Here is a 23,126-nt window from a genome sequence, read left to right as displayed (position 1 = left end):
AACAGGTGAACAGAACAGGGCAATATACTAGGTCCTGGATATATTTTGGTCTGTTAGAAGAAACTAGAACCCAAAATTTTAAAGAAAAATGTGTGTGTGTGTATGTGTATATATGTATTGAAAATTACATGTATAAATATTATATATGTAACTTATATATGTAATATATGTATATATGTAATTTTTATATATGTAAGTTACATATATAAATATAAAGAAAAATATTGAATATAATGAAAGGAAGCCAAAAATGAATATATTTTTATATATATAATATATAAATATAACTAATGTGTATGTATATATAATGTTAAAATTAAAAGACTTGATAGACTATTTTAAATTTTTTTTCTGCTTTTTTCCTTTCAACCAAAAGACTAAATCATGAGAAAAAGAAAACCTCGAATTCTGTATACTATTTTCCCCTGGAGTTTTTCAGTTCTGTGTAATCAGAAAACATGGTATTTGCTGGAAGTTCCTGTGGGTCTCCTCGGGGAGGGGCCTGTGGTGCTGACTCTCCAGTGTCTTTGCTGAGGTGGAGTTGCACTGTCCTTGCCAGGACGCTGGGCTCAGAGTAAGCTTGCTCCTGATTGCTCTATGTGGTTTTTGTTCCCTGAAGGCTTTCTGTGCCACTTTAGGATGAAAATAAAAATATGGTGCTCCTTCAGCCCCAGAGCAGAAAAATTAAGGCCCCTACTCTTCAGTGCACCCTCAGGGGAAAAGCAGTCAATCACTTCTGTCTCCCTGGTTTCCATCCAGACTCTGTGCACATAGCCTGTGACCAGATGCTTTTACCTTAAGCATGCAACCCCATTTCAAGTCTCCAAATGTTGCAGACTCCTGCAACGTACACCCTCACAGCTCGAGTCTCTAAACCCTGCAGATTCCTGTAGTGAGCATCCCATCCACGCCACAAGTCCCAGAGGGTGGAGGAGGGGCTCACCTTCGTTCTACCACTTACTGGGCCCTTGCTCAGAGAGTGGTTGCCCAATCTTGCAGCAGTTCACGGTTTATGGCAGCATGGAGCTGAAAGCTCACTCCTGGGTTCGCTGACTATAGCCAGTTTCTCCGTTTCAATGCCTGGGAAATCTGCCAACTCAGACAGATTCTTTCTGTGACTGCAGGGATCTTGAGACCACACTGTCCTATCTAGGATTCAGCCCCACCTTGCCTCCTTAGTGCCTTTCAGACTCCAATGTCCCTCACTGGAGCCGACTTCTAAAAATTCTGATTTGGTGCTCCGCTGCCGTATGGAAGCCCTCTCCCTCCATGGTTTATCTTCTGATACATTGCCTCAGATTCACTTCCCCACTCCTCCTACCTTGCAAAAAGTAGTTGCTTTTTTATTTGTAGCATTGCAGCAATTCTGGTCTTCGATCTCTTGAGTTCACAGGTGTTCAGAATGATCTGATAGCTATCTTGCTGAATTCCAGGGACCAGATGAAACTAGGGTCCCCTACGCCTTTGCCATTTTCCTTCAAGTCCAATTCAAACACATTTTAGAAGAAAACTTTACTCCCTCCTCCACATTTGATGTATATTCTATCATTCTTTGTCTTCAACATTTCAATTTTTATGTGATGTGGTGTGGACCTCCTTGGGTTCATCTTGATTGGGACTACCTGTGCTTCTTGGATCTGAAGATTAGTGAAGTTTTCAGCTATTATTTCTTCAAACATTTTTTTTAAAGATTTTATTTTATTCATGAGAGAGAGAGGCAGAGACACAGGTAGAGGGAGAAGCAGGCTCCATGCAGGGAGCCTGACATGGGACTTGATCCCGGGTCTCCAGAATCAGGCCCTGGGCTGAAGGCAGCGCTTAAACCACTGAGCCACCCAGGCTGCCCTCAAATAAATTTTATATCCTTTTTTTTTTCTCTCTTCCTCTGTTGGGACCCCTATAATGTGAATGTTTATTCACTTGATATTGTCTAAGAGATCCCCTGGACTCACCTCATTTTTTATTTTTTTTAATATTTAGCTTCGGTACTTTCTGTTACCCTGTCTTTATTTTTTTATTTTTTATTTTTTTATTTATTTATGATAGTCACACAGAGAGAGAGAGAGAGGTAGAGACACAGGCAGAGGGAGAAGCAGGCTCCATGCACCGGAGCCCGACGTGGGATTCGATCCCGGGTCTCCAGGATCGCGCCCTGGGCCAAAGGCAGGCGCCAAACCGCTGCGCCACCCAGGGATCCCTGTTACCCTGTCTTTAAACTGCTATCACATTCTTCTGCATCTACTAATCTCCTCTTGATTCCCTCTGGTGTGTTTTTCATTTCAGTTATTGTATTCTTCAACTCTGGTTCTTCTTTATAGTTTCTCTTTATTGGAAGTAGCACTGAGATCTTCTACTCTCCTCTCCAGACTGTTGAACATCTTGATAATCATTACTTTCAATTATTTCTTGGGCATATTGCTTATCTGTTTCATTTAGCTTTTTTTCTGAGTTTTTTCTTCTTCTTTCTTTTGGAGCACATTCCTCTGTCTCCCCATTTTGCTTGACTTTCTGTGTGTGTTCCTATGGATTAGGTAGAAAGGCTCCTCTTACATAGGCTGAATGTTCTTGTGTGTCATTATCTGTATGTAGACATCCTTTCGTACCTTTGGTGTCTGGCAGGAGCTGCATCTTTTATGTATTACTCTTTTAAACTGACTTTTTTTCCTAAAAGAAGAAAATAATAAGAAATAAGGTAACCAAAAAAAGTACAAAAGTCAATGTAATGTCTATGGCTTATTCTCTATGCTCCAGCACCACAAAGGATGGTTGTAGGCTTACGAATTCTGGGTTTATAGTGGTTATCAGCTCACAGTGAGTACCAGAATGGTGTCTGGACTCCACTCTAGTCTTTTAAGGTGGGGTGGGAACATAAACTGTTTTCTTTATTTTGTTACCTGGTGAGTGCTCTTGTAGCTCTTTGCATTTCTTGGTATAGTTCTAGTTTTGTCTTTTTGTAAAAATATATGCTAGAGACAGAGAGAGGGGGAAGCAGTCTCCCTGCTGAGCAGGGAGCCTGATGTGGGCTCATGGGATCATGACCTGAGCCAAAGGCAGATACTTACCTGACTGAGCCACCAAGCACCCCAGCTTTGTCTTTTTCATGCTAGTTGGATGTTGTTGTTGTTGTTTTTTTAACTGTGACTCTTTTTTTCTGTTTCAAAAGATTGAGGTTCCTCAATACTGTCCCTCCCTATTGCCATCCCACAGCATTGGAGTTCCTTTTGTTACCAGGTCTCTTGCCATTATCTCTTTCTATTCTATCTTTACTTGTGCAGAAGCTGTTTAGTTGGCCCTATGTTCTTCTTCAGGAGGTATTATTGTATAAAGAGTTATAATGTGGTGTGTTCCTTTGAGGACATGAGTTGAGTCTTCCTGTGTTGCCATCTTAGACTGGAAACTTTGTTAACTCCATGAATAGATGTTCACTGAAAAATTCAAATATTTATAAATGCGTCCCACTGAGTTTAGTTGTTGTATTAAACTCACTTGCTATTATGTGAACCATCTTTGTCATAGTATTTCTCTTAATATCATTTTTATATGGACCTATACCTATAGAAAATATTTTCTATAATTGGCCAATAATGTTATTGGACATATATGTGATTTCTTTATGCCAGGAGAAGATTGGTTTTTTTTTGGAGATTTAATAGAGAAATAGGTTTTATATTATAAAAAAACACATTTTGACTTGTAAATGATTATAGGTATATAATTCCTTAAAAATTTACTCATAACTGAAGTTATTTAAAAGCATATATTACTATTGTAATTTTCTAATACTTGAACATCATGAATGCCTCGAAGGAGTAACTATACCAGCTGTGTATCTATAGATCTCACATTATGGAACATATACAAATTTTGATTATAATGCACACAATGATATTTTGAATATTAAGTTCAGAAGTAAAGGGTAATTGGTCAAATGGTATAAACCTCCAGTTAGAAGATGAGAAAATTCTGGTGACGTGAGGTGCAGCATGGTGACTATAGTCAGCATATAATACAATATTGTTAGGTAAATAGATCTTTTCTTTGAGAGAGGGCGGGGGAGAGGGACAAGCAGACTCTGCATTGAGTGCAGAGCCTTATGTAAGGCTTGATCCCATGACACTGAGATTGTGACCTGAGCGGAAATCAAAAGCCAGATGCTCAACTGACTGAGGCACCCAGAAAGTAGATCTTAAATGATCTCACTATATGCAAAATAGGAAATTAAGTGAGATGATGAAGGTGTTACCTAAGAACGCTAGTAAAAAAAAAAAAAAAAAAAAATGCTACATGAAGCTAGGCACAAAAGACCACATATTATTCCATATATAGGAAAGGTCCAGAATAAGGAAATCCATAGAGAATAAAAATAAGTGGGTGGTCTTAAACTGAGAGGATGGAGGGATATGGGGGTTCCTGTGTACAGGGTTTCCTTTTGGAGGTTGTAAGTGTTCCATAATAGTGGTGATAGTACACTTTAAATCATTGATTATATTCCATGTGTATCTTATCACAATAGAGCTATTTCTCTAAAAAATAATCTACCTGTGGTATAAGAAAATATCTAAGAATTTGTTGTAATTCAAATAGTTACAATTATTAATGTCAAATGTGTGTGTCTTAAGAACACAGATAAATATAGCATGAGAACACATGATTAAAATCCTAAGAGGGGGATCCCTGGGTGGCACAGCGGTTTAGCGCCTGCCTTTGGCCCAGGGCGTGATCCTGGAGACCCGGGATCAAATCCCACGTCGGGCTCCCGGGGCATGGAGCCTGCCTATGTCTCTGCCTCTCTCTCTCTCTCTCTCCCTCTCTCTGTGACTATCATAAATAAATAATAATTTAAAAAATTATTTTAAAAAAATCCTAAGAGGAAAGTATTTTAATGTATATAGTTGCAATGGAAATGTTTGAAATAAAAATAATAAATTCTGATAGACCTAAATTGGATTGGTGATACATGAAATTGAACAAATTAAAATTCCAAAGGAGAGTAGAAAGGAATACATACAGAGGATTATAGGATTCTCTATACAGAGTGGTTGGCATCCCCAGTCCTCTTTCCAAGTCCTTCAGCCTAGCACTAGCATAGTCCCCTAGCAGAAAGTGATGGTACTTATTTGAAAAGTTGAGCTATCCTGGACCTGAAATCTAGAGGTCACCTAATAAGAATGTCAGGTCCCTTGTTCAGTCCCCCTAGAGTAAAGCCCAACAGTAAACAAACCTGCTTAAAATATACTTTCTAAGGGTTTTCTTAATGGCTCATTCTTACATTTTGAAGGGACAGCCAAGGATTTTATGTTACTTGAGGAAATTTCTACTGGAAACATCAGAGTAGTGAGATAAAGCTGTCTGGAGAACACTGATAATTCACAGCATACAAAAACATTTAAATCAATGAAAACACTATAAGGAATATCTTTTGATTAAAAAATTTTGCATATATTATATCCACGCAGAAAAGAACAGTTTTTGTCTGAATAAGCTATAGTCCAAGAACAAAATGCTTCAGGACAAAGGACCAGACAGCAGGTAATGAAAGGTAATTAGAGGAAACTTGAAATAGATACAAACTCTGTGAAAGAAAAAGTGAACATGGACAGTAGATGGAAGAAATCATCAAAGAAGTCATGAAAAAAAGTTTCCCAGAACTGAAGGATAGGAATTTTCAGTTTGAAAGCATAAGCCAAATATCTAGAAACATAAATGTAAGCATTTATATCCTAAAAACTTAGATACAGACCTTCAGAATACCAAAATACAAATCATAGTATCATTTGTCTTCCAAATAATACTAGTTGCTAGAATGATGAAGCATTTCTCCAGCAGATATATATAAAGTCAGTCAATGGATCAATCAGATATGAGGTTATAATAAAGGTAGTCTCTTGTAAATGATTAAAAGTTTAATATTCCCTTTTAGTTTTGTTGTTTCCTTTGCTGTGCAGAAGCTTTGTATTTTGATCAAGTCCAAATAGTTCATTTTTGCTTTTATTTCCCTTGCCTCAGGAGACCTATCTAGAAAGAAGTTGCTACAACCAATGTCAAAGAGTTGTGGTCTGTGTTCTCCCCTAGGATTTTAATGGTTTCATGTCTCACATTTAGGTCTTTAAATTCATTTTGAATTTATTTCTGTGTATGAAGAAAGCTTTATTCTTTCGCACATGCTGTCCACTATTTGTTGGCAATACTTTTTCTCATTGTATGTCCTTTTCTGTTTTGTCAAGGATTAACTGACCATATAGTTGTGGTTCAAAGCTTGTGCACAGTGAAGGTAACAATCAGCAAAACTTGAAGGCAGTATATGGGAGAACATATCTGCAAATGACATATCTGTTAAAGGGTTAGTATCCAAAATATATAAGGACTTATAAAGAATTCAGTACCCAGAAAACAATTAAAAATGAGAAGACATGAGCAGACATTTTTCCCAAAAAGACATAGCTTGTCAACAGACACATATAAAGATGTTCATCACTCATTGTAAGCAAAACCTAAAACTACAATGAGGTCACTTTATACCTAGCAAAATGGCTAAAATCAACAACACAAACAGCAGGTGGTGGTGAGAATGCATTCCTACCAACAGTGCAAGGAGATTCCCCTTTCTCTACAAACTCGTGCAACCACTTTGGAAAACAGTATGGAGGTTCCTCAGTTAAAACAGAACTACCATATGATCCAGCAATTACACTTCTGTTTACCCAAAGAAACAAAAATACCAATTCAAATGGATATGTGCACCCCAATGATTATAGCAGCACTATCTACAATAGCTAAATTATGGTAAAAGCCCAAATGTCCATTGACTGATGAATAGATAAAAATGTGGTGTATACATATACACTTCTTGTGAAGAGCACTGGGTATTATATGTAAGTGTTGAATCACTAGATCATACAACTGAAACTAATTTTACACTGTATGTTAACTGGAATTTTTTAAAAAAGGTTTAATATAGCCAGCATCTTTTCTTCATAAGCTCCTGAAAAAATGTGTCTAGTGCAAGAGTGCAACCAGATCCAAGTGAAATAGGGAGACTGAGGAATAAACCTATATAAAAAAAGAAGCCTGAAAAAAAAAAAAAAAAAAAAAAGAAGCCTGTAGGCAATAAAAGTGACTTTTGGGCAAATCAGACAAAAATATTTAAAAAAAGAATTGGTGAATGGAAACTTTGTAGGTGAGAAAGTCATTAGCTGAAAACCTTGCAACCTTGCACACAATAAAAAAGGATCATGGTAAACTACATGGGTAACACACCATGAAAGTAATTACTGATTCAACCAGGAAGTGTGATATAACTAAGGAGAAAACAGAGGCTGAAGTGTATTATGTTGGAATAAGGAAGATAAATGTTCACTCTAATTTATAAATCACAAAAGAGCTGTATAAAATTACTAGAAATAGCAAGGTAAAGACCATAATAAATGAATAACATCATTAGGATTTGTACCTTGTCACGGTAGGACTGAGAATGTAGAGGGATAAGATGAGATTATTTTAAGTCTTACATGGCTAATTGTGTAATACATCTATATGTAACATATATGTAACAGTTATACAATTATATATCTGTCTATTTACTATTAAAAATAAAATTAGTATGAATTCACCTGATTACTTTCCAGCATAGTTGCTAGCATCAGAAAGCAGTTCAATTTGATGTTAGCAGCATATTTTTTTGGATTCAGTGACTTTGGCGGATGACTTCTAGGACCAACCGTGACTTGCTTTTTTAGCACACCTGTCAATCTTAACATTATCAATTTTGCTAGTCTCTTCCTATTTCATTTCAGTCACAGACTTCACTGAATCATAAGAAACTGTTAAACAGAAAAGGATATGGCATTTCTCAAGTAGAGTCATTGAACAATATTAAAGAATAACTGCAATAAAATACTGTTAATATCAAAAACACTTTGAAAACTATGGATTATTTCTTACCTGATGTTCCAAGTGTGAAGATTCCTATCATTAAAAAGTGAGATCAGAGTCTTTGATAGGTATATGTCATTAAAATACTATTAGATTTTATCTCAATTAATCATAATAGGAAAACATCAGTAGTATGTATAGCTTCATACCAGGACAGAGCACAAATATATATCAGTCTATATTCATGATATACAGATATAAATCAGTCTACATTAAGGTTTGTGATTACAATGAAGTTTTTTTTTTTTTTTTTCTGATTTGGTGTTTATTTTGGCAAATGACAAGAACTCTTGAAGTTGTAACATAACTGGAATTGAGATGCACAATTCAAAATCAAGAACAATTTGATAATTACTGCTAAATAAGATCAAAAGAACTCAAATGATTTTACTGATAACTTACCCTCAAGTAAGGGATAAGTACTTATTTGTAATTGCTGAATAGAGAAGAAAATTGATCCCTTATATCTAAAGAAAACAAAGAAAGAAAAATATCTCAGAGGAAATACAGAGAGAATGTATTCTATTTTGCTTGTACTTATAAAATTTGCCAGGTTGAGTAACTTATCTAGTGATAAAACACAGTTGATATGATGCATCCAAGTAATGCACTTAGGTACCTCAGTGCCGGCCTCCTGAGATTGCTTTGTAATTGGTATTTTCAAACAAGTAGTTCACTATTTTCCCCACAGACCAAAGTGCTAACTTCTTAGGTATTAAAAAAAGGGGGGGAGAGGATAACATTGAATTGTGTCAAAACATAAGAGGAACACATATAAAGATCCTTGGGCCTTCTATAAGGAGATGATCACTAAATTTTAATGTTTTACAGACTTTGCATAGAATGTGCCCTCAGATATTGAACCCATTGTTACATAAATGAGAATATTGTGCACATTTACATACTTAAGTTCAATATTTATAAATTATATATAATGTGGTCATCATATATATTCACTTTATTTTTCAAAATAAAATCATGATATTTAAGAGAAACCAAATATTTCCAAAAGTTTAGAAATAATTTTAAGAAGAGAACATGTAATTTTGGTGATGAATAGGATCAAATTTTGGCATTAAAACTAAAGATTTGGGGATCCCTGGATGGCTCAGCAGTTTAGTGCTGCCTTCAGCCTAAGGTGTGATCCTAGAGACCCGGGATTGAGTCCCATGTCAGACTCCCTGCATGGAGCCTGTTTTTCCCTCTGCATCTCTCATGAATAAATAAATAAAATCTTAAAAAAAATACCAATGAGAGATGAATAATTCAATGATTAAGAATACCCTAGAGGGAATAAATAGTTGATTAGAAGAACCAAAAGAACAGATCAGGGACCTGGAGGACAGAGTAATAGAAAGGTATGAACCTGAAGAGGAGAAAGGAAAAAAAAAATAAGACTAGATTAAGAGAACTCAGCAATACCATCAACCACAGTAACCTTTGCATTATAGGAATTGTATAAGGAGAAGGGAAAGAAAAGTGGATAGAAAATGTATTTGAAGGGATAATAGCTGAAAACTTCCCGTGTGTTGGAAAGGAAACAAAAATCCCGATCCAGAAGGCACAGAAAGCCCCCCAACAAAATCAAGCCAAGGAGGTCCACACCAACAAATAGCAATTAAAATGGAAAAAAGACTGATAAAGAATTTTAGAAACATCAAGAGAAAACAGTTACATAGAAGGTAAACCCCATAAGGCTATCAGCTGATTTCTCAGCGGGAACTTTGCAGGCCAGAAGAGAGTCACATGAGGTATTCAAAGTTATGAAAAGAAAAAAAAAAAAAAAAACCTGCAACCAGATACTCTATCCAGCAAGGTTATCATTTAGAATAGAAGGAGAGAGAGTTTTCTAGACAAAGGTTAAAGGAATCATCACCAATAAAGCAAAGTTAGAAGAAAGCTAGTTAAATGGGATTCTTTGAGTGAAAAGGAAAGACCATAAATAGGAGTAAGGAAAGAAGGAAGCACAAAAACAGTAACATTAAGTATATCTATAAAAGTCAAGGGATTCACAAAATAAAAGGGTGTAAAGTATGAAATCATATACCTAAAATATGGGAGAAGAGTAAAAATTTAGTGCTTTTAGAATGGGTTCACACTTATCAACTTAATATAGACTGCTATATGTTTAAGATGTTATATACAAACAATGGTGACCACAAATCAAAAAGCACTAATAAATATGCAAAAATAATGAGAAAGGACTTTAAGTATGTCACTAAAAACAGCAAACCATGAGAAAAAAAGAGCAAGAAAAAACTACAAAAACAACCACTAAAAAAGTAATAAAATGGCAATAAGTACATACCTATCAATAATTACTTTGAATGTAAATGGACTAAACGCTCTCATCAAAAGACATAGGGTGATGAAATTGATAGAAATACAAGGCCCATCTATAGACATCTACAGGAGACTCATTTCAGAGCTAAAGACACATGCTGTTTGAAAGTAAAGTGATGGAAAATCATTTGTCATGCAAATGAAAATGAAAATAAAGGGTAGTAATAATTACATTAGAGAAAATAGACTTTAAAACAAAGACTGTAACAAAAGACAAAGGACCTACATAATCATAAAAGGAAAAATCCAGAAAGAATATATGACATTTGTAAGTATTTATGCACCCAACATGGGAGCACCCAAATACATAAGGAAACTATTAATAAACATAAATGAAATAATCAATAGTAAGACAATAATAGTAGAGGACTTTAACATCCCACTTACATCAATGGATAGATTGTCCAAACATAAAATATAAAATCAAAAAAATAAAATAAAACATGTCTTTGAATCACACATTGGAACAGATGGATCCAACACATATATTGAAGACATTCAATTTTAAAACAGAAGAATTCACATTCTTTCAAGTACACATGGAATATCCTCCAGAATAGATCACGCATTTGGCAACAAAACAAGTCTGAAGTCATACCATGCATCTCTTCTGACCACAATGCTATGAAATTAGAATTCACAAGGAAATATCTAGAAAAAACACACATTTATAGATGTTAAATAACATATAACAATGAAGGAGTCAAACAAGCAATCAAAGAGGAATTAAAAAAACACAGACCAACGAAAATGGAAATGAATGGTCCAAACTCTGTGGGATATAGCAGAAGTTGTTATAAGAGGAAAGTTTTTAGCAATACAGGCCTATCTCAAGAAGCAAGAAAGATCTCAAATAAACAATCTACCTTACATTTAAAGGAACTAGAAAAAGAACAATAAAACCCAAAATCAGTAGAAGGAAGAAATAATAAGAATTAGAATAGAAAAACAAAAAAAGAAAACTAAACAGAAAAAAAGAACAGATCAATGAAAACAAAAACTACATCTTTAAAAATATCAAAGTTTAATAAACCTTAGCCAGACTTTTCAAGAAAAAAAATATGCAAACAAAATCCAATAAGAATTAAAAACAACACAACAGAAATATGAAGGATTATAAGTGAATATTGTAAAAATCATATGCTAACAAATTGGACAACAGAAGAAATGGATAAATTCCTAGAAACATATTAACTCCCAACATAGAATCAGGAAAAAAATAGAAAATGTGAGCAGGTGGATTACTAGTAATAAAATTGAATCAGTAATCAAAACATTCCCAACAAATAGAAGTCCGGGACCAGATAGCTTCATAGGTTAATTCTACCAAACATTTAAAGAAAGACAATATCCAGAGAAAGACAAATACCATAAAATTTCACTTTAATATGGAATTTAAGACAAAGTAGATGAACATAGGGGACAAAAAAAAAAAAAAAGAGAGAGAGAGAGAAGGAGGCAAACCATAAGAGACTCATGACTATAGAGGACAACCTAAGAGTTGCTGGAGGGGAAATGGATGAGGGATGGACTAAATGGGTGATGGGCATTGAGAAGAGCACTTGTTATGACAAGCACTGAATATTATAATATTCTCTATCTCATGGCTATTTTGAACAATTAAAAGAAAAAGGCAAATTGTCACAGATGTGGAATAACATGAAATATTGTGAATCATATTTTAAATACAAATTATGATACATAAAAAAAAAGACCTAATACCTATTCTTCTCAAACTTTTTCAAAAATAGAAGAGGAAGGAAAACTTCCAAATTCATTCTATGAGGTAACATTACCCTGATATCAATATCAGATAAGTACACTAGAAAAAGAGAACAACGGGCTAATATCTCTGATGAACACAGATATGAAAATCCTCAAAATACATATTACAATACTTTAAAAAATCATTTACCATGACCAGCTGGGATTTATTCTGGGAATGCAAGCGTAGTTCAATATTAACAAATCAATCAATGTGACACATCTCAAAGAGAAATGATAAAAACCAGATGATCACTTCAATAATTAAGAAAAAGTGGGGTCCCTGGGTGGCACAGCGGTTTAGCGCCTGCCTTTGGCCCAGGGCGCGATCCTGGAGACCCGGGATCAAATCCCACGTCGGGCTCCCGGTGCATGGAGCCTGCTTCTCCCTCTGCCTGTGTCTCTGCCTCTCTCTCTCTCTCTCTCTGTGACTATCATAAATAAATAAAAATTTAAAAAAATATTAATAATTAAGAAAAAGTGTTTGACAAAGTACAGCATCCATTCATGATTAAAATACTCACCAAAATAGGTTCAGAGGGAACATACCACAACATAATAAAAGCCATATATGAAAATCTCACAGCTAGCATCATACTCAATGGTGAAGTTCTGAGAGCTTTTCCCCTAAGGTCAGGCACAAGGCAAGGATGTCCACTCTCACCACATTTATTTAACATAGTATTGGATGTCCTAGCCACAGCAGTCATACAATAAAAAGAAATAAAACACATCCAAATTGGTAAGGAAGAATTTAAACCTTCACTATTTGCAAATGACATGATACTGTATGTAAAAGATGCTAAAGACTCCACCAAAAGTCTACTAGAATTGATAAATGAATTCAGTAAGATTGAAGAATACAAAACCAATATACAGAAATCTGTTGCATTTCCATACACTAAAAATAGCAGAAAGAGAAATCAAGAAATCAAACCTATTTACAATTGCATTTAAAATAATAAAACACTGGGGATCCCTGAATGGCTCAGTGGTTTGGCACCTGCCTTTGGCCCAGGGTGTGATCCTGGAGTCCCGGGATTGAGTCCCACATTGGGCTCCCTGCATGGAGCCTGCTTCTCCCTCTGCCTGTGTCTCTGCCTGCCTCTCTTTCTCTCTGTCTCTGTCTCTGTCTCTGTCTCTCTCTCCTGAATAAATAAAATCTTTAAAAATAAATAAAATAATAAAATACCTAGCAATAAACTTAACAAAGACAGTGAAAGACCCTGAAAACTATGAAACAGTGATGAAAGAAATTAAAGATTACACAAACAAGTAGACAGATAATCCATGCTCATGGATGGGGACAACAAAGATTGTTAAAATGTTCATACTACCCAGAGCAATCTACAGGTTTTATGCAATCATTATCGAAATACCAACAGCATTTTTCATAGAACTAGAACAAATAATTCTAAAACTTGTATGGAACCACAAAAGATGCCAAACATCTTGAAAAATAACAACACTGGAAGTAATGCAATCCCATATTTCAAGATATACTACAAGGGTATAGTAATCAAAACAGTATGGTACTGGCTCAAAGATAGACACATAAAAAAATAGACACATAGGGGATCCCTGAGTGGCGCAGCGGTTTGGCGCCTGCCTTTGGCCCAGGGCGCGATCCCGGAGACCCGGGATCGAATCCCACGTCTGGCTTCTGGTGCATGGAGCCTGCTTCTCCCTCTGCCTGTGTCTCTGCCTCTCTCTCTCTGTGTGTGACTATCATAAATAAATAAAAAGAAAAAACAAAAACAAAAACAAAAACAAATAGACACATAGATCAACAGAACAGAGACCTCAAAATAAAACTACGATTACATGACCTATTAATCTATGACAAAGGAGGCAAAAGTATGCAATGGGGAAAAGGCAGTCTCTTCAACAAATGGTGCTGGGAAAACTGCACAGCTACATGCAAAAGAAATAAATTAAACCCTTTGTTACACCATACACAAAAATAAACTCAAATAAAGACCAAAATGGGAAATCTGAAACCATAAAAATCTGAAAGGAGAGCACAGGCAGTAATTTCTCTCTGACCTGGACAATAGTGATATTTTTCTAGATATGTCTAATGAGACAAAGGAAAGAAAAGCTAAAGTAAACTAGTAGGACCACATCAAAATAAACAGGTCTTAAGCAGCAAAGAAAGCAGTCAAAAAAATAAAAAGATAACTTACTGAATTGGAGATGGTATTTGTAAATGATATACCTGATTTAGGAGTTAGTGTCCAAAATATATAACTTATACACCTTGACACCAAAACATAAGGCAAAAACAAATAATCTGATTAAAAATGGGCAGAAGACATGAGCAGACACTTCTCCAAAGACAACCAAGATATGTCCAACAGACACATGGAAAGACCCAACAGCACTCATTATCAGGGAAGTACACATCAAAACCACAATGAGATATCACCTCACACCTGTCAGTATGGATAAAATTAAAAGACAAGAAAAATAATTGTTAGGTTGTGGAGAAAAGAGAACCCTCTTGTATCTTTGGTGGAAATGCAACTGTTTTAGCCATTGTGGAACAGTATGGAGATGCCTCAAAAAATTAAAAATAGAACTACCATATGATCCAATAATTGCACTACTGGGTATTTACCCAAGGAATATGAAAGTACAAATTTGAAAAGATATATGCACTCATATCTTAACACTAGCATTATTTACAATAGCCAAATTATGGAAGCAACCCAAGTGTCCATCCATAGATAGTCACATAAAGAGAATGTGAGACACATACACACATGCATGCATGCATGCACACACACACACACTTGAATATTATTCAGCCATAAAAAAAGAATTAAATCTTGCTATTTGCAATATGGATGGATCTGGATGTTATAATGCTAAGTGAAGGAAGTTAGAGAAATCCAAATATCATATGATTTCACTCTTATGTAGAATTTAAGAAATAGGGCAGCCCAGGTGGCTCAGTGGTTTAGCGCCACCTTCAGCCCAGGGCCTGATCCTGGAACCCGGGATGGAGTCCCACATTAGGCTCCCTGCATGGAGCTTGCTTCTGTCTCTCTGCCTCTCATGAATTAATCAATCTTAAAAATAAAGAATTAAGAAATACATATTAAAAAAAAACAACAAAGAATAAAGGAGACAAACCAAAAAAACAATCTCTTAACCACAGAGTACAAATTGATGATAGCAGTGGGGTGGTGGGTGGGAGGAGGATGGGTGAAGTAGGTGAAAGAGTTCGAGTATACTAACCATGATTAGCATTGAGTAATGTATAGAATTGTTAAGTCATTATATTGTATACCTGAAACTATAGTATAATACTGAATATTAATTGTACTAGACTTAGAAAAAAGGGAAGAGACAGCAGAAACTTTTATTTCTCTTCCACATGAGAACACAGGGAGAGGCAACCATCTACAAGCCAGGAAATGAAGTCTCACCAGAAGCTAACCCTGATGGCACCTTGATTGAACTTAGCCTCTCAAATTGTGAGAAAACAAATTGTTGTCTAAACCTAAATGAATGAATAAATAAATACGATGTAGTAGAATTCCAAATATACCAATAAGGATGAAAATTCAATTTTATAACATATACTTATTTTTTTATAGATTTCATTTATTTATTCATGAGAGACACACACACACACAGAGAGAGAGGGGGAGGGTAGAGATACAGGCAGAGGGAGAAGCAGGTTCCATGTAGGGAGCCTAATGTGGGACTCGATCCTGGGTCTCCAGGATCACACCCTGGGTTGAAGGCAGGCGCGAAACCGCTGAGCCACCCAGAGATCCCCAATTTTATGACATTTAAAAATTAATGATCTTAAAAGTCAAAAATCACTTTTACCATATAAAGAGAAATTGCCATGCATACAGACATCACACATATAATAGAGTGACAAGAAAATTAGTTTAACTTATTGAAGCAGCCAATCCCATCCATATGACCCTTAAGTAATAGACTATTAATTGCACACTGGTTTATAGGAACCAATAAAAACAAATCAACTCAACATTTCATTTATGGTAGTATTTTTTCAAAATATCAAAAATGCAGAATTTAAAAATGTGTAGTTTATGGTACATAAACTTCACTAAAGCTTTAAAATTATTAAAGAACTTAGGTTACCATGAAATCTTACATCTGTGATTTACATTACAAGCCTGAAATTTTCTATTTTCTTGAAACTTCTCACTTAACAGAACAAGAGGTCATGGAGGACACTGTGCATGTCTTTGTGAATCTCATTGTTATTGTGGTGAAATAACTAGATCTTTGACTCACAAAGATTCAATTTAAGTGTTTAATTACAAATGCTGTGTTTTCCCAACAAAGGGATTGTACAAATCCACTGGCAATTCATCTTGCTGCAGCAACACATATAGTATGGAAACTTGGCTCACCATAAAGATCTGTAATGTTCCTCTGCAATGTAGCTAAGAGCCTAGGCTGCTTATGCAAGGTATTATGTAACCTGACAATAGATGAATATAGACAGTGAATAAGTGTGAGCTTATTCAAGGGAAAGCAGAGTGAAAGCAATGTCTGTAATCAAATGCAAATGTCATGCCTGGAATGAGAAATGAGAATTAGGGCTAACTGCTAAGGAGTAAGGGGTTACTTCAGTGGATTTTGCAGTGAAGAATAATCACAAAATAAGATCATCTAAGTCATTGACTGCATTTTGTGTGTATAGAGAGATATAGATAGATATATAGATATAGATAATCTTGGGTTACTTATAGAGTGAACATTTTACTCTAGAATACTTTAATTGAATCTTGGTACATGTATAGGATATACAGGAGATGGTCACATTCCAGGCAGGTGAAAAACAAAAACACAAATAAAAAAACATGAGTATAGACCTGAACGTAAAACACATTATAGTATGTTTCGGAAGTAGAGGTAACCAACTATTATACATTTGATCCTTGAACAATGCAGGCATTAGGGACAGTGACCCCCCTTACAGTTGAAAATCTGCATATAACTTTTGACTCCCCCCAAATTTCCTGATAGCCTACCATTTCCCAGACCCTTACCAATAACTTAAACAGGTAATTAACATATACTTTGTATGTTATATGTATTATATATTGTATTCTTACAATAAAGGAAGCTTAAGAAAAAGAAATGTTGAGAAAATACATTTACAGTATTATATGTTTATTTATTGGAAAAAAAAAATCCACATGTAATTGGACCCACATAGTTCAAATCCATGTTAAGGGTCAACTGTAAGAAGTCAGGAAAAAAATGGGGTAAAGACTGCAAAGGCAAAAAGCTGTACATCATAAATCTTTCCACTTTTAGAAGTTATGGTTTACTTATGATTTATAGATTTATTTTGTACATGATAGAGATTACTGAATGATTTTAAGCAGGAAAACAACTCAATTTTAATTTTAGTAAGAATACCTAGTTTGCAGTTGAGAAGGGACATCTGGAAGGGCCCTCCAGACCATGTGACTATATTATAATGTTAGATATTATGGTAATAGATAATATTCAAGACACTATGAGACCAGACACTGCAGAACTGGAGACAGTCATATTAAGTTGAATATATGTAATCTAATGACAGCTCCAAAAGAAGGGATAAAAGATGCAAAAGTCATCTAAATTTCTTCCATAATTCCTGGTTTTTAGCTACTTGTTACAGTATCATAAATTGATATGGGAAATAGTGAAAACAAGCATGTTTCATATTTGGCTTGCTTAGTTTACATATCTATGGGAAAGCTAGGAGAAGATGTAAAGTACTTAGTTATATATTTGTCTGGAACCCATGATAGTTACCTGGACTTGAGATATAGATTTAAGAGCCTTCAGAGTAGGACTAGTCAATCAGGGAATGGATAAAACAATCAAGGGAGGCATTTTAGATGGTGGGTGGGGATGGGAGGGAGGAGGACAGGAAAGGGAATGAACATAGGTGAGTGGATTGAAAAGGAATATTCATAAGTAAACAATAAAACTGTTTTTTAAGAAGCAAAATAGGAAAAAACATTAAGGGAAAGTTAATGAATAGTTTCAAATGTGCAAAGCATAAGTGAAAAAGACTGAAATAATTCACTATAATAGGCAATTTTCAGTGGTGAAAGATGCCAGGTTAAAGTAGGCTGGATACTAATTAGAAAGTATGGGACCAAGATTTTTAGTTTGACTTAATCCTGTTTGATGCTGAGATACAAAGAAGCAAAGAGGGGAGGGGGAAATAAATCATAGTCAGAAACTGATATAGAGGAGAAGCCAGAAATTTTACTAATCTGGTAGCTTAATTTTATGTTCATAAACATCCAATATTTATTCTGTACTAGGTATTTATCTTCACTGAGTACACAAATCAAATGACCACATTTTTCATTCTATTCAGTAGGAACTGCTTAGATGGAATCTGAGTTAGTTTATCCAGTTTCAGGATCAGAAGTTCTCTGCTCAGGAAGGTAGTGAAGGATGACAAAACAAAAAACAAGAACTGAATTGGAAATAAGCAGGTAGGTAAAAAACAGACGCGGAAAATAAGCTTCATACTATTATTCTTGTGGAAGAGAGAATCAAAAATACTCTAACACATTATAATATCCTATCCTTTATTTTTTATCTACTTTATAATGTAAGACACAAAAATATATCATGAAAAGTGGGAGAGAGAACCGTATACAGAGTCCCTAACATTTGGTAAGAATTTATATGATTCACATGAAGCTACTGTTCTTATATTTCATTTTTTTACATTTATATATCTATCTTTTCTTATATATCATTTCATTTGATCCTATTGATAACTAAGTAATTACAATATCACCTTTTTGTTTTAAGTGAAGAAATTAAGGTTTCAGAACCCCAGGGAGTTGATTATTATTCTAGAGTATGATGTTTGAAGATTATATAAGAACAAAAGGGCTACAGACACTACTAATATAGGCTCCCAACTTATTCAAGTTTAAGGAAAAAGGTAAGCAAAAGATATTGTTCAGCTTACGAGGATTATCCCAGCGCACATTCCTATTAGTTTAATGATTCTTTAAAAATGGGCATTTAAAGCAGGAAATGAAAGATATCCAGGAAAGACTGATTATGAAGGAGTTATATATGGAGGTGGGCGTGGATGATGAATCATGCTCACCAGGTATTAAAGTGCTTGCTGCGTTTTTGAAATAGTCTGTACAATTTAGTTTATTAGAGGCATTTGCAAAATCATTCTTTGACCTGCTCCTGTTTGTATTTCTGCTTGTGTCCTCCATGTTATGATTTAATATTAAACATATTTTGATATATATTTAATCATAGGATAAAATGAATTTAAGTTTAGAATCATTCTTCAGTATAGCCCACTTTTCTTCAGATGTATTCTAGCTTTTTAATTTAGGATGATGTAGTTGAAAGAGGACTGGAATTATATTTAGATTTTCCCTTTCCAGATGCCACTTGTACCTCTTATTATATAAGCTTGGGCAAGACACTTGAATTATTTTTATCTGTAATTTTAAGCTTGATTATTTTTATCCATAATTTTGAGAAAACAATAGCTATTCTGACTACTTCACTGGGCTATACTAAAATTCAGATGAGATAATGGATGCATCATTAACAGAATATGTATTGGGAATGTCATTGTATTAAGGTAAAGAGTACAGGCTGAAGAACCAAATTCTGGATTTAAATGCTGATTTTGCCACTTTTCAGCTATATATTCTCGGCAAGTAACTTAGTCTTTTGTGCCTCAGTCTTCTTTTCTGTAAAATAAGCATAATACTAGTTCCAAACTTATGTGACTGTGAGGTAAGAGAAAATACTTCACCTCATGCTCTTAGAACTATGCCCAGAATACAGTAAGATTTATTCAAATGTTTAATGCTAATGATATGTCAGACACTCTGATACAGTAATGAAGAACTCACAATCATTTATTTCAATAGGAAACTTGGAGAGATCTAAAAGCCCAAAATTATGCTGAAACTGTTAATAAAGTAGTATTTCTGAAATTTAATTCATAAAGCTTATAAATCAAGTTAAGCTTCCTTAAGTGACTTGCAGGCTAAATCAAAATATAAGCATGTTCTTTTATGTGTAATGCTACAATCGAAAGTGCAATCTTTGACTTTAAAGATGTGAAAAAATGTAGGTGTGAATTAATGATTTCACATTTGAAAGACAACATTATTTAACCAATAACCCATAATTTTCTTGTCTCCATAAAATGCCACTTATTAATTATCTGATTGCTTGTTAAACAAAACAGCATTTATATGATAGCTAACACCACCTGCTACACAATTAAGGCCTTAAATGACTTTCACAATGGTATTAGATATTTTAACTGCTGCACCAGGTGAAAAATGTGCTAGCATAAAAACAGAACGTTCTGTATGTATTCCAGATATCACAAAAATGTAACAGGATTACTAAAAGATTTAGATCTCAAATCGACACTTTAAATGATCTTTCTCTTTCCTTATTAATTAAATTTTTGGACGGGAGAAAGATTTTCATCAACTTTTAAGGATCTCTCATTTGGACTTCTCATTCATATAGCCATATTAATTTATGTAGGAAAATGTTGGGATTCAGAACTGACAGCCAAGAAAGAATTCTTGAGATGTCTTCGGTCCAAAAAAGTGAATTTTTAAAGGGGCAACACCCTTGGGCAGAAAGAATTGCATTGGAGTTGTGACAGGTAACTGATTATATACTTTCAAATTGGAGGGGGTTAGAAATAGCATAAATCTCTAAGGAATTTTGGATGCAAGTTTTCCAGGACCTTGAGGGGCTAGCAATTGTTAGGAAAAGGTCATTTATTACTATCTAGTAAAACCTTAGTCACGAGAGCCCTTAGATGTTTATCAGTGGGCCATATGCTTGGAGGATGATTACTAACTTGTATCTTGGAGGGTAGAGATAAAGGAAGTTTCCAAAATAATTTTTATACAGGAGAGTAGATTTACAGGATTCCCAGGGCCCTGGATAATGTTAAGCAAAGATTGCCTTTTGTCCTTAGCAAAGTAGGAACACTGAGGCAGCTGAGTTCTTAGAAAACAATTCAGTCTGCCTGTTTCAAGGACTTATCACTGGGCTGTAGGTAGTAAGGAAATTTTTCTTTTGCCTTTGTTTCCCACATCATTAATCCTAATATATTGCCTTTTACAGTGTCTCTCTGCTTGGTGCTGAGACTCCACCACTACAATGACTTCATTTCAATAGATGATCCTCACCACCCACAGAAATACTTCCTTACTGTCCTATGTTGAATTCCACACCTCTGTCTTTGTAACTCTCCTGTAAATTTCCCAACAGATCAATGTTCACCTAGAGGTAGGAACATCTCTACACCCTATTCAGATGGAAGAAGTTTAAGATAAGACCTCCTACCCTCAGAAACCTTAAAGATTTAAGGTTCAGAATTTTTGAGGGGGTAATTATGTGGAGGACAAAGGCAAAAGTATTGTAGATAAAATTAAATGTCCTTACAACCTGTGGCCTATTGACAAATACTTGAGGCGGGCTGAGTATGTTCCTCCAGGAACTCCCAACAGTCTTAATGTTAATGCTTTGCTGGAGGGAAAAACCACCTTAGCTTGACAATAGCCAGGCCTCCAGGATCCTGTAAGTTTTCTTTAACATATGAAAATCCTTTTGGAAACTTCCTTTGTCTTTACCTCCCCCAGCTCCAATAGTATATAATCAATTGCTCCTCAAAATCCCAGTGCAGCATTTTCTTCCCATGGGTTCTGTCCTCATGCTATAAAAACACCTTTTTGCACAGAGGGAGGGAGGGAGGGAGGAAAGTAAAGAGAAGGAAAGAAAGAAAAAGAAAGAAAAAAAGAAAAAGACTGAATAATAGCATGTATTTTTTTCAAAAGGTAATCCCACAAAAACATTTAAAAAGATGTTCACTTAGCCTAATTATTTGATACTATTGAAAACTCTAATTTATTCATTATGAGTGGGTTGACTGGTTTGCTGGGAGAGTCCTACATTATTCTTCTCGTTCTGGCACATTTTTTTTCACTGTCCATTTCATTCTCAAAAGTGCTTGTAATTTATGCAATCACCTAATTTATAATTTTAATGTAAGTTTTAAAGAAATACAAATTAAATAAAAGGAAAGTACCTATGTTTTCATGTGGTGCATTTTTATTTATTATTTTTTAAATTTTATTTATTTATTCATAAGAGACACAGAGAGAGAGGTAGAGACAAAGGCAGAGAGAGAAGTAGCCTCCTCTCAAGGAGTCTGATGTGGACTTGATCCATGGTCCAGGGATCACGCCCTAAGCTGAAGTCAGACACTCAACAGCTGAGCCACCCAGGCATCCCAGATGTGGTGCATCTTTAGATCTAAAAATCAAATTCGATGAAACTGGATCTAGTACAGTGCAATTTATTCTATAAAATGAAAGTTAGTGGAATTTTTAAGAATATTGAATTTATAAAATGCTCTTGTAACAGTCCTAGAATATAGTAAGCATTATTCAAATGTTTGATGAGGAGGAGGGGAGGAAGAGGAACAAGAAACTAGGATAAAATGGTCAAGAATTAACAAGTATTTTGGGGTCCCTGGATGGCTCAGTCGGGTAGTCTCTGATTCTTTAGGGTCTTGATATCAGGGTCTGAATTTGAGCCCTACTTTGAATTTCATGCTGGGCATAGAGCCTGCTTTCAAAGAAAAAAATTCACAAGCATTTATTTCAATGGGTAACATGTAGGCATAAATTGAAGATTTAACTATTGAAATACTAAAGCATATGTTTTTAAAAAGATACTCATACAGGATGCCTGGGTGGCACAGTCAATTAGGCATCTGTTTCTTGGTTTCAGCTCAAGTTCTGATCCCAGGGTTGTGAAATTGAGTTTTGTGTTAGGCTCCACACTCAGCATGGAGTTGCTTAGAACTCTTTCTCCCTCTCTCCCTCCTCATGCTCACATGAGCTCTTCCTCTTTCTTTAAAATAAGTAAATGAAATCTTTTAAAAAAATAAAGACATACAACATGAAAAAGAATACATATACTGTTCTATTTGGTATTTCACATAGTGATTCATAATTCAGCAAGACCCTACATCTTGTAGTGGTACATGGTTCTTG

General features: G+C 35.0%; 1 long non-coding RNA gene across 1 annotated transcript in view; it reads right to left on the bottom strand.

The window, feature by feature from the left end:
* Nucleotides 1-1,472: 1,472 nt before the first annotated feature.
* The window catches only part of LOC140622449 (uncharacterized), a 69,492-nt gene continuing 47,838 nt past the window's right edge, over nucleotides 1,473-23,126 (bottom strand). Inside the window, exons 3-7 of the long non-coding RNA XR_012022214.1 lie at nucleotides 8,335-8,399; nucleotides 7,942-7,965; nucleotides 7,611-7,820; nucleotides 3,063-3,425; nucleotides 1,473-2,664 (exon numbers count right to left, since the gene is read on the bottom strand). This is a non-coding gene — a long non-coding RNA (uncharacterized lncRNA). The remainder of the gene's footprint in view (nucleotides 2,665-3,062; nucleotides 3,426-7,610; nucleotides 7,821-7,941; nucleotides 7,966-8,334; nucleotides 8,400-23,126) is intronic.

This window comes from Canis lupus, chromosome 31 (assembly GCF_048164855.1).
Source record: "Canis lupus baileyi chromosome 31, mCanLup2.hap1, whole genome shotgun sequence".
Classification (NCBI taxonomy): Eukaryota; Metazoa; Chordata; class Mammalia; order Carnivora; family Canidae; genus Canis; species Canis lupus.
This window is presented reverse-complemented; position numbering and strand designations above follow the sequence as displayed.